Here is an 18,131-nt window from a genome sequence, read left to right on the forward strand (position 1 = left end):
TCACGTTTGCAAACTATGTTGGCGTTAAACTATGTTTTACAACTAATAAAAACGAATTTGCGATTCATTCGCTTTCCTGCGCGTTTGTTCACGCGATGGCGATTTCTTTACCAAACTCCGGAAGCCGTTCGCTTTGGACCAAACCATTGCATGTAAATAGAGGGGGGGGATTGTCACCACTCGCAAGCCGTTCGCTTTGGACCAAACCATTTCATGTAAATAGAGGGGGGGGGGATATAATTTTAGATATAGATATAGTACGGGCATGCCCTAGTGTAAAGAAAGATGGGAGCTTAAGAGTATGTCTCGATCCGAAATGCCTAAACTCTTGGCTGAAGAGGTGTCCACATAAAATACCGACATTAGACGAGCTGAACCCAGAATTTGCTGACGCCACAATATTCTCAAAATTAGATGCTCGGGCTGGTTATTGGGCTGTGCATCTGGATGAGAAAAGCCAGGATTTGACCACATTCCGCACACCTTTTGGGCGCTGGTGCTTCAAGAGATTGCCTTTTGGGTTATGTGTCAGCCAGGATCTGTTCCAGCAAGCCATGGACCGCATACTCGAGCAAGCACCAGGCTGTATTGGTATCTCCGATGATGTGGCAGTCTCGGGACGAACTGAAGAGGAGCATGATCGTAATCTTCTGAACCTGATGAAAGTAGCACGAAGAGAGGGTCTGGTTTTCAACTCTTTGAAATGTATCATCAAGACCGACCGTATCAACTTCTTCGGCTCGATCTACAGCAAACAAGGAATCTCACCTGATCCTGGGAAGATCTGCGACATCCGGAAGATGCCGTCACCGCAGGATAAGGAAGACTTGAGCCGATTCATTGGACTGATGAGCTGTCACCACATATTCCCCACTTTGCGGATAAAGTGGCACCCCTCCGAGATTTACTGAAGAATGGAGTGCCATTCATGTGGCAGGAAGACCATCAGTTTGCATTTGAGAAACTGAAACAGAGTGTTGATGCAGACGCCTGTCTAACATACTATCATCATGACAAGGAGACAGTTTTGGAAGTAGATGCGTCACAGAAGGGACTGGGTGCATGCCTTTTGTAGGATGACAAGCCTGTTGTTTTTGCGTCACGTACTCTGACACCCACTCAGTCTGCATATTCAAACATTGAATGAGAAACCCTGGCCCTTGTTGCTGGCATACAGAAGTTCCATACTTATGTGTTTGGGAAACGCTTCAAGGTATACACAGACCACAAACCATTGGTCATGATCATCAGCAAACCACTTACAAGCACCCCTCCACGGCTTCAGCGCCTTCTTGTGAAAATCCAAGGCTACGATTTTGATCTGGAGTATAAAGCCGGCCGTGAGATGATGCTATCAGCCACTCTGTCGAGGCTACCGAACCCAGAGAACAATCAGGAACTGCAGTTGGACACACGTGTATATGGTATTGAGCTTGATGATGTGGATGATCATCATCGCTTTGACCTCATTGATTTCAGCTCAAGGAAACAGGACAAACTCGGAGAGTGTGGAAAGGCTGATAGAACCTTTCGAGCATTGCAGCAGGTTGTTCATGGATGGTGGCCTGCTGGGATTACAGAGCTGCCTGTGGACCTACGTCCGTACTGGCCATACCGTGATGAAATTGGTATTTGTGACGGTGTTCTATTCAAAGGTCGACAGGTACTAATTCCAGAGCAGCTACGGGAGGATAACCTCGACCAGCTCCATGAGGCGCACATGGGGATCGAAAAGACAAAACGTCTAGCACGCGAATGTGTTTACTGGCCAAGTATATATCTGGACATTGAGAGAGCTGTCAGAACATGTAAGGCATGTCAAGAGAACCAACCAGAACAAAGGCGTGAGGCTATGATAGCTCATGAGATACCAGCGGTACCATGGACAAAGGTAGCCAGTGATATGTGTGAGCTACACGGGCAGACCTACCTCTTGGTGACGGATTATTACACCAAGTACCCAGTTGTGAAGAGAATGGAATACAGGACGAGCAGTGCAGTAGCCAAGGCCACATCTGAGTGTTTCAGTATGTTCGGCCCACCTCTGGAGATCATATCGGACAATGGACCTCAATATGTGGGTAAGCCGTACCGTGATATGTGTACCAAATGGAATGTAAAACACACGACAACATCGCCGAGGTATCCACGCAGTAATGGATTGGTTGAGAGACAAGTTCAAGCAGTGAAGAACATGATCAAAAAGTGTATTAGATCAGGGAGTGACACAGATATTGCACTACAACACCTGAGGTGCACACCTGTAGATTCCCACCTCCCAAGTCCAAGCGAAATGCTGTTCAACCGGCCCATACGCACCAACCTACCAAGTCGTCTGTTGGTTCCTGCACAACAAAGGCATCAGGAAATTCAGGAACGATTGAAAGAACGTGGAGACCGGATGGCGAAGCAATACAACAGAACGGCTGGGCCGCAATTACCTGAATTGGCTAATAGACATCGGGTTCGGATTCTGAACAAGGACACGCACCAATGGTACCCCGGGAAAGTTGTGGCCCGCTGTAATGAACCCCGCTCGTATATAGTACGGACGCCTAACGGGACGCATCTTCGAAGAACCAGGGCACACTTGTGTGAACTTCATCCACCTGATTGTGGCGCCAAGTGGAAGGACAAACCGACCCAACCAACACATCAAAGTCTACCAACTGCTCGACACGTACATTTCAACGACGACGCTTCAGCAATGGAAACTAATGGCTGCTCCAGCTCCAAGGATGACGAGAGTGCTGAGACAACAAGGCCGGCCAACACTCCGTACTCGACCAGATCAGGCCGTGTGATTCGAAAACCGTTGAGATATCGTGATAGTGAATAACGACCACCAGAAATCAGCCCTTGTAATATTGGTGCAGAGACAATGCGTTGATTGGAATGATTCTGTGTTTTCTCTGTTTTAGCTAATCATACTGAGCAGTAATTACATTTTGGTTAAGACTTATAACAGTAACCCCATATCCCATCTATGTGTGGTTCAAGTTGTGTCTGATTGTGTTTATTATTTTGATTTAGTTTAGTAGTGTTTTGTTGCATACAAACATAATAATTTCAATGAAAGGGAGATGTTGTGATTGGTACTACGTACTGCGTGGTGATGTCTGGGGGCTGGAGTGGTTAATGGCGGCTCGTCATGATGGCCGTGTGCTCTGCGAGAGCTTGGTATCGTCTTTCATAAACGACTTGATTAAAGGAGATTCCTGAACTTACTACAATGGTGTCACCCCCCCCCCCCCCCAACCACCTCCCCTCCCTCCATGAGTCAGGTTCACTATGCTAACAAATATAATTTCGTTCAAAATTTTGGGAGATTAGCAAACCTGTACCTTTTTTGAATCATCAGAGCATGGAGAATCCGAAAATCAATGTTGGTATTTACACAGACACCTGCATGGCGGCCATTTTGGATTTTCAAAATGGCCACCATGAAATACATATTTTGCGCTATCTCGGCTTCTAGTCAACCTAGAAACTTAATTAAATATGCTAATCCTACGTTTTCTGGGTCAAGGAATCCAATAAAGGCCTCAAAATAGTGCTCAAGATGATAGAAAAGCAGCAAACAAAGGTAATTGAAAACCATTGTCTTTATATTTGTGATATAACTGTATTACATAATACATGATATTGCAAGTCCTTTGAGGTTATAGGTATGGGTTTATAAAGCAAGAAAGCAGCTTTGTTAGTATCAGATTGAACTACAAGTCCTATACACAGGATCTACTCGGTCTATACCGTTCAGGAATATGCTTTTACAGATTTTCATCACTGTCCTGAGTGTCATTTTCGCAAAGGTGTCTACGCAAATGCCAACATTAATTTTTGGATTCCTCATGCTCTGAATATTCCAAAAATGTATAGTTTTGCTAATCTCCAAAAATTTTGAACGAAAAAACATAGTGAACCTGACTACATGGATTTCCTCCCGTACCAGACCATACAGAATCCTTAGTAATGTTTTTTAGCCACGTCGCAGACGCTGGTCATAGAGCGCCCTCTGCTGTTGTTGTTGTTGTTCTTCTTGTTGTTCTTCTTGTTCTTCTTCTTGTTCTTGCAGAGAAGACAAAACCTCAAAGCTCCACCCATTCTGGGAACCATAGCTCCACCCATTCTGGGAGAGCCTTCATATAAACAAATATCCACCATTTTATTAACTCGCATAGCTTTGAGGCCTGTTTTGTAGGCCCGTGGTGTCTTCCTCTCTCACACAGTTTTATTTCAAATCAAATTCGATATATCATTTCATTTTTCACAGTCGCTAACATAGTTTTAGACTCGGTTGAAAAAAAACGGGAAGAAAATCCGATGAAAGTTGCCCTTTATAGAACGAAATGAATTCTCAAAGGCCTGTAACTTCAAGTCCATTGAGATTTTTTTTTTTTAAATCGCGGCATGGTCAGTCATACACCGCCCGAAATAAGAGACGGGAAAATGCCGAGATATATATATATTTTGTTTAAATCGCCGAGATATATTAAAAATTCGTCCATTTGATGACAATCGTCACGATGAAATATTTAATTTATACGTCGTCACAATAATGTGGAGAGAGGAGCATAGCTTCGTTCACGTGTCGCCACACACTGGAAATTGCCGAGATATATATTTTTTAAATCGCGGCATGGTCAGTCATACACCGCCTGAAATAGACGGGAAAATGCCGAGATATATTAAAAATTCGTCGCCACACACGGGAAATTGCCGAGATATATTTTCACTTTGCACAAAAATAACATCAAGTAATCGAATCAATAGGAATGTCCTGTGCCTATAACATCGACGTTATAGGCACAGCTGCATCTAGGCATTGTGTAACATCGACGCGGCTTTTGTTTTAATTAAAACTTTTTGTACTTGTTGTACTAATGTTTCTCGTAAATCATAATTCCCGTATATCACTGAATGTAATGGCAATAGTAGTGACATAAACAACTAGCAAAATTAAAATTACACCTTTAAATTACAATATCATACGCACAGACCAAATGTATTTACATTTACATCGTTTCATGTGGTTAAAGTGAAAATTCGGTAAGAAAACAATAGAATTCGAAGGAAAAGCGTTTAAGAACTACATCAAAATTATGTTGATTTTAACGTTAAACTTTATTGTTACATGAGGTACATTAATGGATTAGGTTTGCATCATCAATAACGGCCCAAATAATGTAGAACTTGTAGACAAATGCATATGGAAATATACTCATATATGAAATAATACCATAAAAACAAGTGAAGCCTCTTGGATTGCGCTGAGGTTCGGGCTTGGAATTTCTAGGAGGAAGTATAATTTGTATGCAATGAAAGTACATGTAATATGGGATCGAGTAAGATCGAGTAAGCTTCACCAGTGCGCGTGCGCGAATTTACGTCACGTCAGCAGCGAGAAGGCGTTCCCCAACACGAACCAATCAGGAACTGCCACGCCCACTTATATGATCTCCGAATTCCTGTGACAGGAATTAGCGATTTAGCGTTACACTGGCTGGAAGTCAATCGCTAAAGGCGCTTCCTCAGCGCCAATCACCAGTGCGCGTGCGCGAATTTACGTCACGTCGGCAGCGAGAAGGCGTTCCCCAACACGAACCAATCAGTAACTGCCACGCCCACTTATATGATCTCCGAATTCCTGTGACAGGAATTAGCGTTACACTGGCTGGAAGTCAATCGCTAAAGGCGCTTCCTCAGCGCCAATAAACAGAAACAAATACACAAGCATTTCAGTACTAAGTGAACATCTCGACTAATTCAGAACTTTCCTTTCCTGGCCTTCAAAGCTGCGAACTTGTGAATCACTTCATCGAAATCAATGCCTTTCGCCAACTCACTTACAATTGATAATATCGCAAGATCGGAAAGCCTTGACACTGCAAAAATTTGGTGTCACCCCCTCTGATAGTGTCACCCGGTGCGGTCCGCACCCCCCCCCCCCCCGCACCCCCCCACCCCGCACCCCTCTAGTGACGCCAGTGGTTACAAACACCCATAGGTGGGTGGAATACATGCTTTGGTTTGATGTTTGCCAGGTTTTAAGGTCCTTCAAGCAATATTTTGAAGCTCCCTATCAATTTTGTACTGACAACATCAATAATGAATTCTGACATGACTATGCTTCATATTCTGATGAATGACAGTACAGAAAGATTTATAGAAAATTCAATGTCTGGTCAAATCCCACTAAACTTTCCAAAAATAACTTTTGAATGTCATTAGGAACAGATATCCATGCGAAAAAAGATCGACCATTGTATTCTGACATTTTCGAATTTTTAAAGAAAAAAAAAAAAAACAACACGAAATTTGCCATTTTCTGCAGAAAATGTGTTTTCACTCTGAAACCTACAGTCAGAACAGGTGTTGCCTTTTTGTCATCTAGTTGAATGTCCTAGCTCATAGCATACCAAGTTTGAAGTCCTCATGAGCAGTATCTTGGATGCAATTAACAATTTTTTATCAGATTAGACACTGATTTCAGAAACGGGTGATTTTGACCCAAAGTGCTTTAAAGCTCAGTAATGTGCAATATTTTGACGTTACAACAAGCAGATTCGGATTCTATGGGTCGAAATGGTGTAGAAAAACAATATCAAGTAGTCCCCCTGGGTGGGTCACAATAATCGATCACGAACCACATCTTATGCCCAGGGCTCATGGCCTAAAAGACAAGGTGGCCATTATTGACAATTATTAGCCAGACAAGGTCGCAGCAGCATGGTGTAGAGTTAGTGTATTTACAGTGTCTTCAGAAATTATTCACACCCTTGACTTTTTCACATTTTTATTGTGTTACAGCCTGAATTTAAAATGGATTAAATAGAGATTTTTTTTTTGTCAATGATCGACATAATACCACATAATGTCAAAGTGGAATTTATTTTTTAGAAATTTTTACAAAATAACTAAAAATGAAATACAGAAATATCTAATTTACAAATTGAAAAAAAATTTCGGAACAGGGAGGAGGGAGGGGAAGGGGTAGGGTGGGAGGTAGGAGACAGGGGATGAAGTCGGAGGAGGGAAGGCGAGGGGTGGGGTAACAGACATGGCATTGCCTGGGCACACTGTTTACCTTTGCTTGCACAGACTATTTTAAAAGTTGTACATGCTACTTCCTTTCTTAATGCGCAGCAATTAAAAGGACATATAACTGATATTTTTTGTATACAGGGACCAAGGTTAATGGAAGAGCTAGAACTCAATGGATGATCAGGACACAAAATAAAAGGAACAGCATAAAGAGTAGGGGGAAATGCCAACAGTAGGGTTGAGGAAGAAAGTCAATGGAGATTGACAACAAGGGATGCACGGGTAAGATTGAGGGGTAGTGGAGAATGCATGTGGGGTGGTGTGGGGGTGGATAAGATGGAGTTTTTTTATTGTTGCCCCATGCACATGAAGCGAAAAGCATGGTTAAGCAATTGGTTCACTTTACCTGTCTGTCTGTTTGTCTGCAGAAATCAGTCTATGAACAAGTAACAACCACATATTGATTTGATTTTATATTTTCAATACTGCAGAACATGAATCAGAACATAAATAAATCAGAACATGAATCTGCAGTTTAGCAGTACTTGGGGAAAAACATTTACGCTGTCTCATGCCCTGAGAGCAGAATAACTGACATTCTTCATTCAGACAAATATGGCAGCACCTCATGTGTGGTTGCCATCGCACCTGTTATTCAAAGTTGATGAACAAAACTAACATAGATCATGCTCAAAAGCTGAAAAGACTGTTCCCATATGTCCTTTTCCCACCAAGACTGCATGGGGTAAGGTTCTATTATGAATTCTATAGTTTATTGTTGTTGTTTTTTTGGAGTGATGAGCAGAAAAAACGATTAAGCTTATGGATCAGAAGTAACACTACCTGGGAGAGAAGGGGCAAACACAAAGCGCATGCGATCAAAAACGGAGGCAGAAGCAACAACCCAACTCGCCCAGCACTTCATGAGGAGGGCAGACTTCATTATCAGGGATGCGAACTCGACGATACAACACAGCAACATACGGACTGGCACAAAAATATTGGACGAAAACACGACCAGAAACACAGGAATGGAAACAAAACAGTAAAACGCAACGTATCTGGTCCGGGAAACTTAGCTTTAATAACCTGGAAGGAGGAAGTGCTAATCTGGCGTCCATGTGCAGCAAACCCTGGTGTTTGTTCACCCTCCATCCCCTCCCTTACCTCAAACGGCTACACAGCTGACTCCGCACGTGAAAAAGCTGAATGCCTCAACTCTGTGTTTGCCTCTAAATCTTGTGTCCCAAACCCATCCCTCTCTGTACCCACCATACCCAGTCATACCCAGCTGCTCCTGGACTCCGTGTCCTTTCCTCCTGACAAGGTGGAAAAGTTTCTGTCAACCCTCGACTCTGATTCTGCAACTGGACCCGACGGCATCAGCCCACGGGTCCTAAAATCCTGCTCTGCCGCTCTATCTCACCCTCTCTCTGTTCTCTTCACCCTCTCTTTTGCTCAAGATCAACTGCCATCTGCTTGGAAATCAGCCAACATCACCGCTTTGCACAAAAAGGTGCAAAAACAGATCCTAGCAACTACAGACCAATCAGCCTTCTCCCAAATTATCAGCAAAGTCATGGAATCCATCATTGCTTCGGATATGAAATCTTTCCACTTCTCCAATGGCTTGATCTCTGAGCATCAATTTGGTTTCAGACCAGGTCACTCTACTCTGGACATGCTGCTTCTGCTGTCTCAACAATGGATGGAGGTCCTCAATGCCAAACAGGAAATTAGAGCTGTCTCCCTCGACATATCATGTGCCTTCGATACGGTCTGGCACCCCGCTCTGCTCACCAAACTCTCCTCCTTTGGTATCCATGGAAATCTCCACGCATGGCTGGCTGACTTCCTCTCTAGTCGTCGTCAACGTGTGGCCCTGAATGGGGTTCTCTTATCTCCTCTTCCTGTTCAGGCTGGAGTTCCCCAAGGCAGTGTTCTGGGCCCTGTGCTTTTTCTGGTCTTCATCAATGATCTATCTGACTCTCTTGAAAATCCTCTCTATCTCTTTGCTGATGACTCCACTCTCTGCCGCTCCATTCCTCTTCCCTCAGATCGGCAGTCTGCAGCCTCCTCACTCTCTGAAGACTTGGACAAAATCACAGACTGGTCAAACAAGTGGAACATGTCTTTCAATCCTAACAAATCTCACACTCTTACTATGTCTCTCCGAAAAGATCGACTGGACAACCCTCCCATCTAATTTCTCAACAATCCTCTCCAAGAAGTTCTGTCGCTCAAGCTTTTGGGTCTCACTATCTGCCATGATCTTTCTTGGGAAAACCACATTTCCAAGCTGGCCTCCAAAGCCAGTCACCGACTGGGCATCCTCCGTCGTGCGAAGTCCTTCCTCGGCACACCTGAACTCCTCACCACATACAAGGCTTTCGTCCGTAGCTCAATGGAATACTGTTCTCCCCTATGGGCCGGTGCTCCTGCCTCACATCTAGCTCGGCTTCACGCTGTTGAAACCAAAGCTTTCAGAATTATTGGAATCTCCCGCGATGAAGCTATATCTGCGGGCCTTTCACTCACTCACCGCAGGCAGGTAGGTGGTCTTTCTGTCTTCTACCGACTCCTCTCCAGCCTTGCACCCCCAGCTCTCTCTGTGCTCTGTCCCCCAAATATTCCTACAGGTCGCACAAGATCTGCCAGCAACCCTCTGATGGTTAAACTGCCGAAATCTCGGCTCTCTGCTCACCTTCACTCTTTCATTCCTCTTTTCTCCCGCCCCTGGAACAAACTCCCTCACTCCCTTCAATCCCACTCCTCCCTCCAGGTCTTTAAAACAGCTGTTCACCACCATCTCTTATCTTCCCCCATCCAAAACCTTGATCTTTTCTACCCCCGCTAATTCACCCCAGATCCACCTTGTTTGAAATTCCAACTTCTTTCCTGGAAGTCCTGGCCGTGTCCATATGTTTTATACCTCTCCCAACCCCCTCCCCCCCCCTTCCCATGCCCCCCTCCCAAAGCCCTCGCCCTCCCTCAGATCTCTCCATGTCTCCATGTCTCTCGGTCCCTGCTCTCAAATGTTGTGTTTGTGTCCTTCCCCCTCTCTCCCCATCTTGTCTACCGCTCCCAATGTTATATGTTTTTGTGTCGGTTTGTCTTTCTGTGTGATTAATGTTCGCTCTTTCACGAGCCTCGATCTTGTATACAAAAAAAAAAAAAAAAAAAAACCCAAACTGGAAGAACAAACCCCAATTCAGAAGATGCTCGGCAATTATAACATCATGTGTTTCGACAAAATGCAGTGGAACAGGCAAACCATCACAAACGAGCTCGACATTTAACCAGCATTTGGTACCATAGCTTAAAAAAACAAAACTCAATCAGCACATCCTGTTTGATTTTGTACAATGCTTTAAAAACCACATTATCGCCTCAATGATGTTCCTTCAGCGGGATTTGTCATCCTTTTTCAGCAGAGGTCAGGTTTAGATGAGGTCAGCCATTAACCCTCAGAAGTAGCTTTCCACAACAGCTTATCAGCCAGGTGCTTTGCCAATTTTCGACCTCACACATCCCTCTCATACTTGTAAGAGTTACTATCAGGACAATAAAGAAAAGCATCAGTAGGGTAAAACGAATCTGTCTCAAGATGGTCAAATGCCGAGTGTCAAGCAAGTTTTGGCATCCATGAAGAGGACATTCCTCCTTAATTGTCTGGCAGAGTGCAGAAAGAAAAGACGTCATAGAAAGATGATGATGGTACCCAGAGTACTGTGGGAAGTGATGTCACTCCATTAAACTCAGTGGCGGTGTTGGTCTCAAGTGCTGTCACATGTATTTGCCTACACAATGTATATGTGATATGTCCACTGTCCAGCTTCTCCATGAATCCTTTTGAACTCCACGGGAACCACAACCATAACCATGTAGAAAATGCCATTGGTCACTTTCTGACGTAGGGTTGGAGTCGAGGATGGACCAGCGTGGCAAAGGGAAGGGGATGTGGGGATGGGGAGATTTGGGGGTTCCTTCAACTCACCCTGTTATAAGAGAGTTGTTCTGAGATGAGTTATGAGTTATGAGATGCTTTGAGGTTCCATGGTAGAAAACCTTTCCAGGATGCACAACACGATAAACAAGGCATGAACACACCAGCATCCACTTGTTCATGAACATTATATTGGAATGCAAACTTTGCGTCTACTGTTACATTGCGTGTGACAGTATGCTCATGAATAGACTAAAAGAAGGAGAACTAATAACTATATATATTACACATCTTCTTGAAACTTCAGAACACCTGAGATTGCAGAAAAGACGAATGTTCAAGTCTACGTTGACACGAAACTGCACAGATTGCTCAGTGCGGACAAACACAATGTACTATAATCTACTATTGGCAGAGTAAGGAGTTTGTTCAAATATTTGGCATCACCTGACAGCACCAGTTTCCATTCAAATATAAAAATGCGAGTAAAGTCATTTATTTGGTTTGATGCAATATGCAATACTTCAACACTGAAGTGATGATAACCTTGTGCTGTGCAAAACGTGGTGGGGGCAGGGGGGAGGGAGAGGGGGAGGATGGGGTGTAGGGAAGGGGAGGAGCTGTGAAGCAAAATAGACAAAATGGCTCCACCCACACAGATAGAACCGATATTTCGTTCTCCAATAAGTAATAGCAGAAGCTCAGGGATAATAATGCAGAACTTTGCTGTTAAACCCACCGACAAGAAAAGCAGGGATCACACAAACCCAAAATTTAAAATGCCCCCACTTTCCCCCCACAACTGAAATGATCTCCAGAGCTCCTACTTTTTATTGTTCCTTTTCCTGGACCATGCAAAGCCCGGCCCAACGGATGCCAGGTTCAGCAGATAAACAGCATTATGATACAAAATTCGTTTTTAATGCTGCGTTGTCATTTCTTTCGATGTCGATTGTCAATTGTCATTTGTTTGTCGTTAAAGGCGGCAAAAAGGGTTGGCGTCAGGAAGGGCATCCGGCCGTAAAACATTGCTTCAAAAAGGGGACCAAAAAACAACAACAACCACGGTTCCCGAAAAAGGCCAACCCCCGCTTTGCGGGGAAAAATGGCCTCTAAAGGTGGTTTTTATTGTCATTTCTTTCGAGACACTTGGCAGATGGCTCCTTTTCTTTACCTGCTGCTTGCACACCCTGCAGGGCTTGTATATTAGTCAAGAATACCTTTAAGCTTAGCTTGCCAAGCCAGGACCCTTGGGTGACCGGTCAGCATGATCTCAGGAAAGTCAGCAAGAGGAACCCAATACAGGAAACAATTAGCAGGATTCTGTTGTCTCAACAACACACTGCAGTGCTTCATGTCTCAACAATTAGGCAGCGATACAGCAGCTGATTGTTTCATAAAACATGCAAACTTGGGTTAGAGCAAAAAATGTAGAAAAATATTACAAGCACCCTTTGGACTTCTTCATCACAAAGTAATTCTTGTTTACTTTATAAATGCTCATAACTAATCAAACCTCTCCCTTCCCTTTATTATTATCATTTTTACAACAAGGGTTCCCATCATAGTCACTCAGCCTTATTACTCCCAAAATACAATCACCTACATGAGGCAGTCAGCTCAGATGTACATGGCTTGCAGCCACTCCATTCTGAAAGAACTCACTCACTTGCGTTTCCGTTGGAGTTTTCGACGAATGTACTGGAGAGCCGGGAAGCTATCCATGACCGGCTTCGCCTGCAGAGGTACGCTCCCCTATGCTTGCCCGGTGCCCCCCAAACAAACGGATGACCGAGTGGGGGTTTCAAGTAAAAGCAATAGGACGTTAGAAGGTGACGATGCGTTAGCCTCGCTGAGAACATACTGCGCTTCCAGCTCGCTGACTGTGCTCATAGCAGGGCGGCGAGGCAGCATGATGGGGGGCTGAAGGGCGATTTCAAGGAAGTAAGGTCAGAGGTTGAGGGGATTGAATTTAGAATATAAATGGAGGGGAGGGGTGAAAAAAAAAATTGTAGGGAGGAATGAGTGAACAGAAAAAGTTTGTAGAATTAATACAAGTGTAGATGCTGAGCGTTAAAAGGGAAACTGAATAACCTATAGTGAGACCTCCCTTTCAAATGAAACATTGCAGATCAATTATAAAACAGCAAAATAAAAATACCAAAGTAAACAAAAAAACTATTTCATATATATATATATATATATCAAAAAAAAAAATCAAAGAAAAAATAAATATATATATATATATTTATATATTGTTTTTACAAATATCTTGTCAGGATTCACATAAAACTTCGTTTTAAGGAGAGCCTATTGGTTGTTCGGAGAGATTAAAGAAAATAAAAGTAATGGTGGAAGAGGTTTTAGAGCAGATTAGCAGGTGGGTGACAAACATGGCGGCAGCATGATTAAAGTTAAACAAATGTATAACACAGACAACCCTCCCCTCCCCTCCCCCCCACCCCCCCCCCCCCCCGCCCTAATAAACTGCATTCACAAATCTTGAAACCCAGGCATTTTTGCTTCCCACGAGTTTCTCCTCCACCCACCGACGAACGATGAAACACGAGAGCAGGGCAAAAGTACACACAGGCAACCAAACTCCATGGAACATCCTTCTCACCCTCCCTTAAAATGGTTCTTTCCCACAGCCCTCATATAGACACTTAACTCCATGATGGTCAGTCACTCTCACTTGCTCCATTCTTATGTAATCCACCCATCCCTCACAACCACCCAAAGAGGTTTTACACTGACCGACACAACGATGTCATCCCACCTTTCCCACATTTGAAATTCCTCAGTTCTACTCACCCAGCAGCTGCGTTGACGCAAAAACTGCTTTTGCAAGTGAAGTGCTCACTGGACAGTGTTTTCCAAATTATTGCACAATGGAGAGATTCCCTTAGGATACGTATAGGTTTTGGATTGAGAAATGCTTCTGTAGTCACATTGTTTGAACATTTGTTTAAAATCATGTTAACCCGGGTTAAACATTGAAAAATAGACTTTGAAGCATGCAATGGAAACCAGCTGGTCTTTTATCAATACATGTCAAAGTAATCAAAGGTATGAATCATGTTATGCTACGATTTTCAGAATAATCGTAAACAACTTTCACCCTTTTCCATGGAGTCATTCACCGAGATCTTGACATTGGACTTCATTCAGAAACAGTACAATTTACTGCTTTAATACAAGCAGTTAATTTATTTCTCAATATTTTAAAATAACTTTTACAATAGATCAGTGCACATGAATCCAAAGCAAAACATGAGCTCTTTATCCTACCACTGGTGTTTACACCTTTTTTTTGTTTTTTTTTGGTATACAAGATCGAGGCTCTTGGTGTAACCCTGGTCCCTGGTGTTGGGCTAGCGGCTAGGGTGCCGGCTTAGGATCCCAGGATCCTGGGTTCGAATCCCGGTCGATCGCTGAATTAACGCCAGGGGGGCTGACTCAGCCTGTCATCCTTCCGAGGTCGGCTAATTGAGTACCAGTTCACTGGTAATTCCCTGTTTGTCGCTAAAGGTGGCAAAAAGGGTTGGCGTCAGGAAGGGCATCCGGCCGTAAAACATTGCTTCAAAAAGGGGACCAAAAAAAAACAAACAAAAAAAAACAACAACAACAACAACAACAACCACGGTTCCAGAAAAAGGCCAACCCCCGCTTGCGGGGAAAAATGGCCTCTAAAGGTGGTTATTTTTTTATTTTTATACAAGATCGAGGCTCGTGAAAGAGCTAACCTTAATCACACAAAAAGTCAAACCGATACATAAAACACAAAATAAGGGGAGCGGTAGACAAGATGGGGAGAGAAGGGGAAGGACACAAACACAACATTTGAGAGCAGGGACATCGAGAGAACTGTGGGAGGGAGAGGGTTTGGGGGGAGGTGGAGACAGAGGCAGGAGTGAAAACAACCTCCACCCACCTTTGGTGGTGGAGGTATTTATAATAGATACATTACAGATTAATAGATACAACTATATAATATGGAAATTAGCAAACTAGCTCAGACCGTTTCAAAAGAGAAAGGGAAACGAAGAGGAGAAAAGGGCATGTCGATGATTTGTGGAAGAGACTGTGGAATAAATCAAAGTACTAGCTTCGGTGGTGTAATGGTTGGAGCATCCGCTCCAATTCGGGGAAGTAGGAGGTTTGAACCCTGGCTGAGTAATATCAAAGACTTAAAATGGAATGTGCTGCTTCCTTGCTTGAGGCTCACCTTACAAAGGCTAGAATACAGACCAACAACCATAAGTTGACAATAACGCAGGCTTTGATGGGGTTAATAGCCTCTATCTGCATTGAAGTTCCTTGAAAGAGAATTGGTGTTATCATATTATTAAAGAGACTGGAGATTGGGAGTGGTATGCATGGGGACTAATAGAAATTTGGGGGATGGGTGAAGAGAGTTAATTTTTGCAGATATACCAACACAAAGATTAAAATTTTAAAAAGGAAAAAATAATTGTCCATCTCCATAATTAAAATGATGTGTCCAAAAGATGTTATTGCAAAGTTAAACACTTGCAGCTGCATCAAAAAAGTATATAAAAAAACTAAAGGGGAAGTTGCTTAACTCTGTGAATTTCCAGTTTTAGGCACAGCTCTGAGTTGCTTAAATCAGTGCAGTAGTGGGAACCTGGATGGAATTAACAGAACATTGATCGAAGTCGACTAAGCACCGTAGGAAGCGAGACCCTGAGGTTTCAGGAGTTAACCCTTCGTCGGTGCAAAAGTATCCTGAACTGGTCCTGGTCCCTGAAACGTAGTGACAAATGTTTGAGAAAACCTTGCAAATGAAATGCCGTACAAAGAGCTCCTTGGTATACTGCAGAACAACAAATCAAACCTTGCAAATATCTTGCACTTGCTTTCACTCTCGATGGATTTACAGTCACGTGAAAAAATAAGTCCACCCCGTGTAAAGTTTTGACTTTTTCAACATATTTCAACATACAGCTATTTGATCTTCATTTCAACAATATTGAAAGATAAAGATGATGTAATACAATAAATATCATGAAACATTTACATTTTGAAGTCCATTGTATAATTTAAATAAACATAAATGCAAAAGTAAGTGCACCCTTGGCTCTAATCGGTGGTATTGCCCCCTTTGGCAGAAACGACCTCAAGTAGGCGTTTCTTATATCTGCCTACCAGTCTCTGACATCGACTGGGTGAAATTTTTGCCCACTCCTCCATGCAGAATTCTTTCAGCTGTGTGATGTTTGAGGGGTTTCTTGCATGCACAGCTCGTTTCAAATCCCCCCCACAACATCACAATGGGATTTAGATCTGGGCTTTGACTTGGCCATTCCAGAACCCTCCATTTCTTTCTTTTCAGCCATTAAATGGTGGATTTACTGGTATGTTTAGGGTCATTGTCATGTTGCAAGGTCCACCTTCGGTTGAGCTTCAACTTTCCGACAGATGGCCTCACATTATCCTCAAGCACCCTCTGGTACAATGAAGAATTCATAGTGGATTATATGATGGTGAGCTGCCCAGGCCCTGATGCAGCAAAGCTGCCCCAAGCCATAATATTTCCACCACCAGTCCACCACGCTTTACAGTTGGTATCAGGTTCTTGTGATCAAATGCTGTCTTTGGTTTCGCCAAACATGTCTTCTGGTACTGTGGCCAAATTGCTCGACTTTGACTCATCTGTCCAGAGCACATTGTTCCAGAAGTGCTGGTCTTTGCCGAGGTGTTCATTGGCAAACTTTAGTCTTGCCCTGATGTTCTTTCTGGACACCAAAGGTTTCCTCCTGGCACACCTCCCATGTAGATCAAATTTGTGCAGCCTCTTTCTAATGGTAGACTCATCTACTTTGACATCAACAATGGCAAGAGCTACCTATAGGTCCCGTGATGACATTCTGGGGTTCTTCGAGACTTCTTTAAGCATCTTGCAGTTTGCTCTCGGGCTGAACTTGCTGGGGCGCCCTGGCCTGAACAAGTTGGCAGTTGTTTAGAATCATCTCCACTTGTAGATGATCTTCCGGACAGTCGAATGATCGATTTCAAATTGTTTGGAGATCTTTTTAAATCCCTTCCCAGACTCGTAGGCATCTATAACCTTTTCTGAAGGCCTCAGAGAGCTCTTTTGATCTCGGCATGGTGACGCAGCACACTTCAACAACAAAGAGCAAACCAAACTAAATGTCTGAGGTTTAAATAAGACAGGTTCCTCCAAGATCCTCTCTAATGATGTTCTAATCATTCGCACCTGAGCTGGTGCACCTGATTCTAATTTTAGGTATTTGAAATAGTGGTAAATGTAGGGGTGTACTTAGTTTTTCCACATGTGAAACTTGCATTTATGTTTATTTAAATTATACAATGTACTACAAAATGTAAATGTTTCATGATATTTGTTATATTATATCACCTTTATCGATCAATATTGTTGAAATGAAGATCAAATAGCTGTATGTTGAAATATGTTGAAAAAGTCAAATCTTTACATGGGGTGTACTTACTTTTTCACGTGACTGTACATACATATATACACTGCTCTCAATAGGTATTGGAACAGTAAAGTTAAATTTGTTATTATTGCGAGCTAATCAATAAACTTGGATTCGAGATCAAAATATGAATACGAGGCAAGAGTACAAAAGGTCAGATTTTAGTCCTTGGTATATCTATGCATATATGTTTTACCATTGTAGTACAAGAGCACTATTTATGTTAAGTTCCCCCATCCCCAATTTTACGTAAGCATAAGTATTGGAACAAATGACTGACAGGTGTTTCTTGTTGCTCAGGTGTTTCTTGTTGCATTGATTGTTCACACACAAAATAACTGTGAATATTGAGTCTTGGTTTTATCCTTTGCTTTTCCCTTTGGAGTCTGCCTTTGGAGTCAGTAGGCATAAAGCAACATGAAGACCAGAGAACTGGCTATGAAGGAAAAACAAGCAATTTGGAAGCTGAAAGAACAGAAGAATTCAATTATTCCACTAGCCGTAGCAGAATAATTGAATTATTTTCAATTATTCTCACAATTGTGAGGTGTCACACACCCAACCCAACCAGTACAGGAGGTGTGGAGTACAGAGGTAGGTGCCTCCACTCCCAGAATCCACAGCCCCTCATCTACTCACTCACACACACACACACACAA

General features: G+C 43.0%; 1 protein-coding gene across 3 annotated transcripts in view; it reads right to left on the reverse strand.

Annotated features, from left to right (window-relative positions):
• Positions 1–18,131, reverse strand: part of LOC137428366 (3',5'-cyclic-AMP phosphodiesterase 4C) — a 465,981-nt gene that overhangs the window by 127,515 nt on the left and 320,335 nt on the right. The gene's annotated exons all lie outside the window — the stretch shown is intronic.

Source organism: Myxine glutinosa, chromosome 1 (genome assembly GCF_964187855.1).
Source record: "Myxine glutinosa chromosome 1, kmMyxGlut1.1, whole genome shotgun sequence".
In the NCBI taxonomy this organism is placed as follows: Eukaryota; Metazoa; Chordata; class Myxini; order Myxiniformes; family Myxinidae; genus Myxine; species Myxine glutinosa.